This window comes from Cheilinus undulatus, linkage group 17 (genome assembly GCF_018320785.1).
Source record: "Cheilinus undulatus linkage group 17, ASM1832078v1, whole genome shotgun sequence".
In the NCBI taxonomy this organism is placed as follows: Eukaryota; Metazoa; Chordata; class Actinopteri; order Labriformes; family Labridae; genus Cheilinus; species Cheilinus undulatus.
In genome coordinates, this window is record NC_054881.1 from 32038753 (window position 1) to 32050286 (window position 11534).

Sequence of the window (11534 nt, forward strand, 5' to 3'; positions counted from 1 at the left end):
CTGGAGGAGGATGTTAGCCGATGAGGGATTACCTGCAGCCTGTGTGAGCCCGCGCAGAGACAGACTGGAGGAGGCATCAGATGAGAGCCAAAGTAAAGATCAGGGTACAGGGAGCCGCCTAAAAATGGGTGTGTAAGTTGTGTAATTCAATACGTGAAAGATGTCTTTAAGCTGTGTGTGATGGGTGTGTCTGATCAAAGTTAAAGGTAAAGAGGGGATCAGCACCATGGAGAGTTCCTCCACAGTCACACCCAGTCCAACAATGAGGGGCGCTGTCCCTTCAGCACCACACCCTGCTGCTCCCACACATGTTGTAAATATTTGATGAAGTCTCAGCTGTTCGACCAACTGACCCCAACCCAGACTTTTAACACAGCTTTCCAAAACAGCCTAGATTTGTTTTGGATGCTTACATTATCATATTTTGCAGACAGAAACCAAACTATTCACCAAAAAACAAAAACTACCAGGGTCTTTATTATTACCCCCCCTAATGCTAATAGTCAGTTGTATCTTTTTGCTGGATAACAGCCTGCAGTCGTTTGGTATAGTTTCAGTCTCAGACATGTCTCCTGTGGAATTCCAGCCCATTCTTCTTCTGCCAATCTCTCAAGCTCCTCTAGATTTGATGATCTTCTGGCCGAGGTCTTCAGTTCACCCAACAGGTTTTAAATGGGATTCAAGTCAGAGCTTTGTGCAGGCCAGTCAGGAACATTCACTTTAGTCTTCTGGAGGTAGTTCTTCACCAGGATCTATGTATGTTTTAGCTCCTCTGCAGAAGCGGAATTCTTCTTTGTCCATTCCTGTGCAGGGCTCTAGAGATTGTCCTCTTTAAGACCACAATTCCTGACTTGGTTAAGTCATTCACTAGTGTCTTGGCAGTTGTTCTGGGGTCTTTAGACAAATCTTTCACTAGTTTTTATTTCCAGTCTTTGAAATCTTCCTCCTCCTACCTTAGCCAGGCTTGTTCTGGACTTTGTGGCTCTCATTGAATTTCTTGATAATTCTTCTCACACCAGTTCTTGATGCTTGGAAATAACTTTGTATATCTTTCTCCTGCTTTGTGAGCATCACTATTTCTTTTTCTCCCATGTGTAAATTTAACTCTGATCACTGCTGGGATTCCTTTGCTCATGTTTCTAGTGGAAGCTTGTTTTTGATATAAAACACTTCTGCACCATGAGTGAAGTTATCCACTAAGTCAGTCGCTTCCTGTCTGTGCAAGTTTTCTAATAAACGAGGTAATGTAGATTTTCAGCTCAGGGCGTGTTCTAGCTCTGCATCAGTCTCTCTGCTCCACTTGTGCTTTAAGACATCTTACTTTACCACAGGTGTTCAGTGTGAGGTGGCAATCCTTCTGAGTTATGAAAAGTGTGTAGCACTGTGTAAATAATCAAAATCACAAATACTTCAAATTAATTATTTTTTGCATAATGTAAACTCAGTAAAAGCATCAAATTCAACACTATGGGAGTTGAATTATCACTCACGATTTTGCTGTTTACAATGTTGGAAAAATTCTGGTTCAGTGTTAAAAACACTTTGAAAGTGTTAAATCAACACTCAGAAGAGTGGAGGCATTAAGGTGTGAGATTAAATGCTCTCAGTGTTCATTTAACACTGGTGATTTTGCTGTGTAGCCACCAATGTACAGATGATGCCAAGGGCAAGATGTGACTCATCATATTTTCTTCTCTTAGTTTTAGGAGTCATGGCGTCTGTGCAGACTCATTGTTTGCTCTGGAAGTCTTCACACAAAATATGTCATGCTTTTAAGAGCTGAATAAAACAGCATTCATGGTTTTTATTTAATTTTGCTCGGCCCCTCCTCTTCATAACTCCAGGCCACTCTTTGCTAACTGAATTGAGTACTGGATACTTAGTCAGCCCTCAAACCATTATTTAATCAAAACCATATTCATTAGTTACCTGTTTTTTGTTCTCTAAAGCCATGGTTCTCAACTGGTGGGTTGAGACTTAAAAGTGGGTCGTGGAGCCTTTTTCAGGGGTTTCACACATGTATGCCTGGGAGTAGAAGAAAATGAGCCAAAAGATTTGTTGCAATGTTATTTTTACAGAGATAGAGTAGAGAACGTTAAATACAGAAGAAGTAGAAAAGTTCAGTTGATTTTGTGTTGGTAGTTTAGCAAACATGATGTAAATGTGACACAACCTAGATAATATGTGAGCTCTTTTCTAGGACGAATCAAACTAAGTCATCAGCCACTACATTAGGTACACCTGTTAGATTGCTTGTTAACACAAATAGCTAATCCACATTTAAATTCCACAGCCTACCTGAGTATTGTTGCTGACCATGTCCACAGTGGAACCTTCTTCTGATGGCTACTTCCAGCAAGATAATGCACCAAAGCTCAGATAATCTCAAACTGGTTTCTTGAACATGACAATGAGTTCACTGTACTCCAGTAGCCTCCACAGTCACCAGATATCCAATAGAGCACCTTTTGGATGTAGTGGAACGGGAGATTTGCATCATTAACCGACAAATATGCAGTGACTGTGTGACGCTATCATATGGTACAAAGTCTCTGAGAAATGTTTCCCTTATTGAAACTATGCCATGAAAAATTTAGGCAGCTCTGGAGGCAGAGGAGGTCCAACCAGTTACTAGCAAGGTGTACCTAATAAAGTGGTTGATGTATGAAGCCAACAAGGAAACATACAGAGATGTTTTCTTCTATATCAGGTCCAAACTACATTATTCTTCATTAGTTGAGAACCAAAGTATCTGTGAAGTTCTAGAAATAACTTAACAACCGCAGACTTCACAACTAACTTTATTTGAACATAATGGTACATTAGCTAAGAACCACATCCCTAGACTTCATTTGTGCAACTCACCATATGCTTAATTTTTTATCCTGGAAATCAATAGGGTTATCCAAGCATGTGAGATTTGATACATATCAACATTCATTATGGTTTACGCTAAACTTTTTTCCATTTAGTAATGCAGGCCTGACAGAGAATCAATGTCTGTGTTGTATAAATACTTATATAATGCTGATCAATACAGGGATGGAGCAGCTTGCTCTGACATGTACTCCTAATGCCTGACTCATATTAAACCAGACTTAATGCTCCTGAATGAGCAGCCATGGAAAGCATTTTAACACTGAGTCCATGTCGGCTCAGTTTCCATAACAACGTGGTGGGCAGCAAATGGCTTTGCTGCTTCTGTTTCCTCTCCCAGGGGGCTGTGAGAGTGTGTGGGTGGTCATCTCTGCAGGAGAGGGTCTGATGTCTGACTGTCAGAGGTAAAAGTGTCAGAGGTGCAGCCACGCCCAAAGACTGAGACACTGCGCTTAAAGCCCCCTTTTATGCTGTGCTGGTGTCCTGAAAAACAAAACAAATTCCCCCCCCTGCTGAGGGTGGAGACATACTGGGGGTTCAGATAATAGGAGGGGAAAGTTGGCGTGGTGCCTGATAAACAGTTGGAGGAGGTGGGGGGAGAGTGTGGTCTCCGTGAAGGGAGGGCACGGTCCTGGCATCCAGGAACAGATGTAGGACAAGCAGTGAGATCAGCAGAATGAGTGGACTCTCTAATCTACAGCTCCTACAGAAAACGTACCATTATACTAATGGTTCTCTTCAGTTTACGCATCAGTATTTCTATTTCAGGCATGGAGCTGATGGATCCACCTGGCCCCAAAACCCAGAGAAGTAAAAACTTGATCAAGCTGATTACAAAAATGTAAAAAAAGTCCTGAAAGTCTTTACTTTGGCCCCTTTGTTTTCTCACTGAACAGTCAGATTAACCCTATAGGGGCCCCGGGGAAAAATGGCCCCCACTGAACTGTCTGCAGCTTTTAATGCTTTAATCTTGGCCAGGCTTTTGTTGCAACAGGCTTTGCCAATCTCAGGGGGACAAGTTACTGGGATGAATTAAAGTTCAATTAAAATGTGATTAAGAAAATGACTACAAACCACAAGTGCACAGAGAAGCTGGAGCTTCTTGGGCTCCTACTTCTCCCAGCCCTTTAAGCAGCCGCATGGCAGATATAGATAAGGCAGTCTGAAGACATAGTAAGGATTGTCTGATAGGGCCATATTAGAGGTACATGAGGTAGACATTCTTTGTTTAAAGAAGCCAGATCCCTGTTAGTTTAATTCACCATGACCTGTATGACTAAGACCCTTCAGACTTTGTCTTGTCTTGAAATATTAGAATACTGTGGAAAAGTCCAGTTTGCAAAGGTTTCCTGAGCCTTCATTCTCTCACAATTGTTCAGGACACACAACTGCAATCATGGGGAAGACTGCTGACTTGACAAATGTCCAGAGGACTAAAATTGGCACCCTTTGCAAAGGGGGTAAGCCACAGAAGGCCACTGAGGCAGGCTGTTCTCAGAGGTCATGATCAAGGTCCCAGAGTCTTGAGGAAGTAATGGTTTGGGGTTCAGTGTTGTGCTGTTGAGCATGTTGGGGGAGGGGCCCTTGGGAAGCCTACAATGAAAAGTGTGCTTTTGTTTTGTTTTCTTAGGAATTAGTGACATTATTTAATTAAAAGCAACAAAATGAAATTGTCAGCAGACTGAAATTTGTATGCAAGTAAATTTCATTCAGCCATTGTGAAAATATTGCTAAAATCCTAAATCCAGAAATTATGATTCAAAAATACATTTAAATGCATAGATAGTCATAAAAAAATAATGCAACATTTCTTGCTTAGCCAGTTAAGGGGGGCCCTGTGTTATATTTTTTCTGGGGGCCCAAAATCCCTAGCTACACCCCTGCCCACACTTTCCCACTGCTGCATCAGTGTGAATGTGTATGGTTGTGTATGAATGGTCTTAGTTACACTGATAGCCGCTCTATATAACAGCCTGTAAAAAGTCCTTTGAATAGTCAGACTTTGAGTGCCTTACTAGCTCAAGTCCATTAACATCAGCTGTGCCCTATCTGCTAATTAGTAAACGATAGTGTGCTTAATTGTGCACAGAGATGTTTAATATGTCATCATTATTGTAAACCTTAACATCTAAACATCAAACATCAGCAAGTTTGCAGAGTCATTGCAGCAGTGCACTGTATTGTAACATGCTGACAGTAGCATTAAGCTGAAGCCACTGCTCTTAAAGAGCCAACGTCACAGAGCACTGCCATGGACTTGCAGAAATTTCTCCATCTAGACAAGAAATCTTTCAGTGTACAGTCAGTTAAACTGCTTTTTTTTTATACATCAGTGCATTGGTTTTTGGCTGATACTAGTCATGATGACAAGCATTGGCCCACAATCTAATAACATGACGTGCACCAATGTCAGAAAATGTGTGTTACATCAACTTAAAGGGAGCAAAGCAGTTTTTCTGACTATGGATTCAGAGAGGAGGTTTTTCATTGGGCAGAAGTTGTAATCTGTCTGACGAACTCTGACTTGTTTTCATTTGTAAGTGTGTTAAAAAAAAAAACGTCAGCAGTGTGGGACTCTTGCTCTGTCTTTGGGAAAGATCAGCGACATGCAGTTTGTAAGACATATTCAAGTTACATATGAACGACCTAATTCAACAGAGGTCCGGCCTATTAGTCCTAATAGTCTCACATTTAGTGAAATGGGGATCACCTGAGTGCAGACAAAAGAACACTCCAAGCAACTCAGAGAAAAGGTGACTGAAAATGACCACTGTAGTCCTTGGTGTTCTTTGGTATTTGGTCCAATGAGACAAAAATGATGCTTTTTGGCCATTTGACAAGATGCAATATTTTGGCAGACAACAAACACTGCACATCACCAAAAACTAGGGATGGAAATTGATAAGATTTAATTGATTTAGATTTAAATTTAGGCACTGAAAAAGGAACCTTAAGATTAAATGTAAATGAAGTCAATGGATTGAACCAATTGTAACCAATTCTCAGCTGGAACCAGTCCTTGATTCCCATCCTTACCACAAACACACCATCCCCAATGTAAAGCACGGTGGTGGCAGCATCATTCTGTGGGGATGCTTCCAGGCAGCCAACCCACGAAAGCTTGTAAAGGTATGTGTATGGGAATGTGTCCATCTTTTTGCTGAAGATGTGGATGGAACTCTCATTTTAGCTGACCCCAACCTGATGGCTCGCCACCACAATTCTGGAACCCCATATTTCAGCAGTACCCCCAACATGACCCCCTTAGGGACACGATCATTAGCCCTCTCCAAGTCCACAAAACACATGTAAACTGGACGAGCAAACTCCCGTGCTTCCTCCGGGAGTCCTACAAGACTGAAGAGCTGGTCTAGGGTTCTATGACCGGGACGGAATTGGCATTGTTCCCTCTGAATCTGATGTTCAACAGTCAGTTGGAGCCTCCTTTCCAGGACCTTAGGGTTGGCTTTCTCAAGGAGGCTAAGTAGTGTGATACCCCAATAATTCCAGCACACCCTGTGGTCCCTGTTTATAAAAATGGGAACCACCACCCCCAGTCTGCCACTCCATGGGCACTGTCCCTCCATGCAACGCTGACCACCTGGTGTAGAAGAGATTTGTGCATTTATTTCTCAGTGCATTCCAGAAAACTTCCCTCAATACTTGGTTTGGGGTGTGTCTCCGGGTCATGTAGCCCTATAGCACTTCTTCTTTGCCCTCCATTCCAACAAAAATCAGGACACCCTACCCCTACATGTCAACTTGCAAAATGTATGGGTTGGGCTAAGTCACAGGGGCAAGAGGTGTATTGGCACTGAGCCAACGTTAATTCATAATTGATCTAGGTTTGCTTCCTCCTTTGTGAATCATCTTTGCATCTACTAACAGTATTTTATTTTCAGAGTATGTCAGAGCACCAATTGCCTCTTCTGTCAATCAAACATGATCACAGCTTAGCAGCTAAGTCTTATGGTTCAGTCAGAATTTACTCCAAACACATTCAGCAACACCTGACAGAAATGTCAACATTGCATCTCACTGACTTTGTTTTATAGATCATTATAGGTTACTAGAGCTGTTTCTTTGTCTCTTTGCTTCTCGTGCTGTTTGATCAGTTGTACATAAATAAAGCATGAACACAGCTGGTTCTTCACGTTTATACACACAGCAGTTGTCTGTATTTGCAGACTCAGCCTCCAGAGGAGGAAATCCTGCACACCCACGTCTGTGTTTACTAAATAATAACTAAATATTGATGAGTCGTCAGAATTTTGTATTTCGACATCTTAGTTGATCACGCCATGTTTCTATCCGTGAGTGAAATCTGCTGCTGAGATGAGGATGAGAAGGAAAGCCTCCTCACCAGAAGAATGGAGACTGAGCCGGCCACCACCCTGTAACCCATGGTAACGCCATCAGCTGCAGTGGGAGGAGCCCTGGGCTCACTGTGTCTGGATTGGACAGGAACAGGTGTGCTGAGGTTCCATATAGGGAGGATGGAGGAGGACTGGTGGAGGCATTATTGACGAGGAAGTGAGGGGGGGTGTTTTCAGATCAGTTGTTGTTGAACTGATTGATACCATGCACAGTAACATGATACGTCACTGTTTTATTTCTAGCTCTTTTGTGGGAGATGGTCTTCTAAACTTGGATTGTAAGAATTCATAACTATTGCACAAACTGCATGAATCTCAAATCAAGTAAAGCTCTGACATTGACTTTTCTTCATTGATTTGATTCTTATTGTTTTATCCGTAATATCCCTTTTTGACTAAATGCACTGCAACCAATAAGTTTCCTGTTTTTGTGTTCTTTTTTACAGATTTGTGGTTTATAATTCAAATGATAAGAATCCGTAACTGCTTTTACAGTCATGTTTGAGGAGACTTTGGAGCTCTTTATAAAATTTATACACGTTCAGCATCAATAAAGCATTACTAGATGCTGAACTAGACATCTGTAAAGCGTCGAAAATTATTTATGTCATGTATAAATTGTGCTAGAAATTCTTTATTGATGTATTACTAAAGAAGTAGCAAAGCTTAAAGCAAAGCACTATTAAATAACTGATATGTCTGATACAAGCCCACCCATAAGGGGGTTAAAGGGGAGAGCTTTCTGGGGGCCCAGCCATACTGGGGGCCCATGGAGGTCAGCAAAGTCCTGCTCCATTATAAAGTTCAGTTGTGATAACTATATTTTATTTCTAACCTGAATGATAGCCACTCCTAACAAAGCAACAAAAATTAATTTCAATTGTGTTTGTACAGTGTTTTTCAAAATGTTTCCCCTTTTTCTTAAAACAGATTTACTCCTTTGATAATGATGACAATGTGGATGGGCACTGAGAGAAACCAACTGAAAAGTGGTGTCAGTTTTATAGCCAGGCCATCATGTGCACAAACTTAAACATGCCAAAAATAAAATAGAAGAAACTGAGACAACTTCAAGGGTAGTATAATTAAAGAATTGCAAAACTGGCAAAATACATAAAAATTGGCAAGTTCAAAGAGGCGGAAGAGATAAAAGAGCAAAAAGTGACAGGAAAAAGCAAAAATGGGTGGAAAGCAACAAAAAGTTGCAGAAATGACCAGATAAAGCCATAAAAACAGGTGAAAAAGTGCTCACATTGGTTAAAAGTGGCAAATATCAGTGAAAAACAAAGTGCTGAAAAGGGGTTGTAAGAAGCAAAGAGGGGTTTATTGTGCCAAAAATGAGGAAAAAATTGACAAAAGTGTGGGAAAATGGGTCAGAAAACAAAAAAGATGAAAAAAATTGCAAGGAGAGTGTCGTACAAAGTAAACCAAATGAATTTTGAGTAAAAAAAGGCTAAAAATTGATGAAAAGGCATGAAAAATGGGTTAGAGGAGGCAAAAATTGAAAAAAAAATGGCAAAAATTGGTTAAAAATGCTGAAGTTGGTAGGAAATGGTGAAAAGCTGGTAAAAGGTTGCAAAAATGCATTAAAAAAGGCAGAAAGGGGTGTGAAAAGTGGTTAAAAACAGGCACAAATGAATAATTCCAATATCCTTGCTGGGGTTCATTTGGTCATGTTTCTGGTGGGTTGTTGTTTTTTCCATGTTTGCACCATGAGTGAAGTTATCCACTGAGTTATAGTTGCCTATCTGTGATCTAGGTGTTTCTGAAGGGTGGACAAACAAAAACACTTAAAGTTTTAAATTTTAACTCTGTATGAATCACATCGACACTGTTACTTTTGCTGTGTATGTGATTACAAATGTGTGACTACCTAAACAACCTGCTTATAATCTATTCCCTTGCTCCTTTAGCCTCTAACGAAAGATCATATTTTACTGTTTAATTCCTCAGTAGCTACTCCGAACTTAAACTTTAGGTTACATACTTTTAACTTTTACTTGAGTAGATTTTTAGACCAGCATTTGACTTTTACTTAAGTATATCTTAACCAGAGTAACTGTACTTTTACTTAGTATAGTTGTGTACTTTAGCTACCTCTGTATAGGTGTTTGTTGGAATTATAAGATTAAACTGGTGGTACCACCATTACTTATACAGTATTGTAAAGCCAGTCACATCTTGCCTCCGAAAAAAGTCAGAATCTAAAGACAACCTGTCCCATTCTGACAACCTGTCCCAGACCCTGACAGGAGGCTCTGCAGCCATCTCAGATACCCCTGTGTGGTTTGACCTGTCCCTGTACCTAAAAAATAACAGAATACGTATAAATATCTTATATTTAAATGTTTTCATAGTATACATCAATACTCGTTTGACTTTCTATTTGTTTATTTTTCCATAAATAAAATTTTTATTTGCAAACACTCTACGTGATCAATTTTCTTTTACCAAAAACAGATGAGGAACCACATACAGTATGTCACTTCATAGATCTTGATTTTCAAAATAATAATGTAAAATATATAGAAAAGTGACACAAGTAAAAAAGTCATGGGATGTGCGCCAAAGACATTCTATGACTTTAATTTTGAATTTCAAAGTATTTCGATGAAACCCTATAAAAGGTTAAAGCTGTCACTTCTCCTTTACTTTTATGATGATGGAGTGGGGTCAAGGTGGATGCAATAGGGGGATGTATACACTGTAGGCTAAACATTTAATGCATCCTTGCTTTTTTTGTCATAACCACAAAATAGTCTGATTAAAAACTGAGTACTCTCCTGCTTAAGAATGATGCAAAATGCAAAATGACTCAGGTATTCTGAGATCTATTATTACATTAATTTTTGAAAAATTACTGCCCAACTGAAAGAAAATTAAATGCACATGAAAAAATGAATCAACCTGACCTGCCTGCTTTTAAAGCAATGCTTTAGGATGGAATTTGTCCTGTATTCAATACAGATGTGAGTTCTATGAGATTGGTGAAAAATCCTTTCTAGGGAGCAATCCAAAGAGGCCAGCAGGTGTCACCACTGCACACAGTATTCACCACTGGTCTGGTCTCAAAACAGCTCAGTTAGTTCTGCAGCCCTGCTGTTATTTTGACAAGGACTACATGACAGACAACACCTCCAAACATGCTGTTAAAAACAGCGCTGACATGCAGCCTTTCTAGAGATCTCCCTGCTCTGGTTACAAACAGCTAACACATCCAGGTCATGCAGGGTAAAAGGTCTCCTTGTCAACAAGGTTCTAAGAAAAGGAACTTGACACCTGGAGAAATGCTAGATTTGACAGGACTGCTATAAAAAGCAGACAAACATACAGGCTTGTTACAGCAGGGCAGCTGGGGACCCATACAGTTAAGAGATAAACAATCTCAGCTAAACAAGTGCTATCATTTCCACTACTTGACCCTCTGTAAGAGCAGTTATAAGCTCACCATTATTAAAGAAAACTTAAGTCCAGCTTCTGCTCACCTTGGTGTTTGTTTTTCTCCAAATCACCAAAGTATATTCATACAGTAGCTGTCAACAAGAGCTCCAAGAACACCAGCTAGAGAACATGTTTAATTTCTCAGCAGGATCTGATGTCTCTACTCTCTGCTAATGTAAGCAAAGCTTCTGCTGATGCTTTAAATCACGCTCAAAATAACAGTTGTGACTTGTGATGGCAGCTGAGGGTGATGATTGCAGAGAAATAAAGATGGAGAAAACAAAGCACTTACAGTGACTATTAAAAGGATTCCCCCCCTGGATTTTTAACACTTTCATCTATTCTATAAACCAGTCATGGTCAATATAATTTGGCTTTTTTTAACAACAAAAAAATACAACTCTTTAATGTTGAAGTGGATCGATTCTAAAAAGTACTGCTAATTAATTACTAAAAACATGTGAGGTAAAATAAGTAACTACATAAATATGAATCCCCTTTTAAAGTGACTGACTTAATTCAACTCAAGTCCAGCCAATTGATGCTAGTAGTCTCACAATTAGCGAAATAAGGATCACTTAAGCACAATGAATGTGTCTCAAGGGCTTGTAGTATAAAGACACCTGTGTCTGGAAGGTCCATGGTTCATCAGTATTCCTGGCTACCATTACACCATGAAGACAAAAGAACTCTCCAAGCAATCAAATGGTGCTTTTCAGCCATCAGACAAGTCGCTATGTTTAGTGGACACTCAACTCTGCACATCACAACAAACACATCATCCACACTGTTAAGCAGAGTGGTGGCAACATCATGATGTGAGGATGCTTCTCAGCAGCT